This window comes from Austrofundulus limnaeus, unplaced genomic scaffold (assembly GCF_001266775.1).
Source record: "Austrofundulus limnaeus strain Quisiro unplaced genomic scaffold, Austrofundulus_limnaeus-1.0 Scaffold5674, whole genome shotgun sequence".
Lineage (NCBI taxonomy): Eukaryota > Metazoa > Chordata > Actinopteri > Cyprinodontiformes > Rivulidae > Austrofundulus > Austrofundulus limnaeus.
Genome location: NW_013958076.1, coordinates 2,797 through 3,044, shown reverse-complemented (window position 1 = coordinate 3,044; position 248 = coordinate 2,797). Strand labels below are relative to the sequence as shown.

The following is a 248-nucleotide window of genomic DNA, read 5'->3' as shown; positions in this document are numbered from 1 at the left end:
CAGGTTGACAGTGTCTGAGGTCCCTCACAGGTTGACAGTGTCTGAGGTCCCTCACAGGTTGACAGTGTCTGAGGTCCCTCACAGGTTGACAGTGTCTAAGGTTCCTCATAGGTGGACAGTGTCTAAGGTCCCTCACAGGTTGACAGTGGCTGAGGTTCCTCACAGGTGGACAGTGTCTGAGGTTCCTCACAGGTTGACAGTGTCTGAGGTCCCTCACAGGTGGACAGTGTCTAAGGTCCCTCACAGGT

At 54.4% G+C, this 248-nt stretch overlaps 1 long non-coding RNA gene across 1 annotated transcript in view; it reads left to right on the top strand.

Annotated features, from left to right (window-relative positions):
* Positions 1-248, top strand: part of LOC106512317 (uncharacterized) — a 4,318-nt gene that overhangs the window by 1,560 nt on the left and 2,510 nt on the right. Inside the window, exon 2 of the long non-coding RNA XR_001309647.1 lies at positions 4-246. This is a non-coding gene — a long non-coding RNA (uncharacterized LOC106512317). The remainder of the gene's footprint in view (positions 1-3; positions 247-248) is intronic.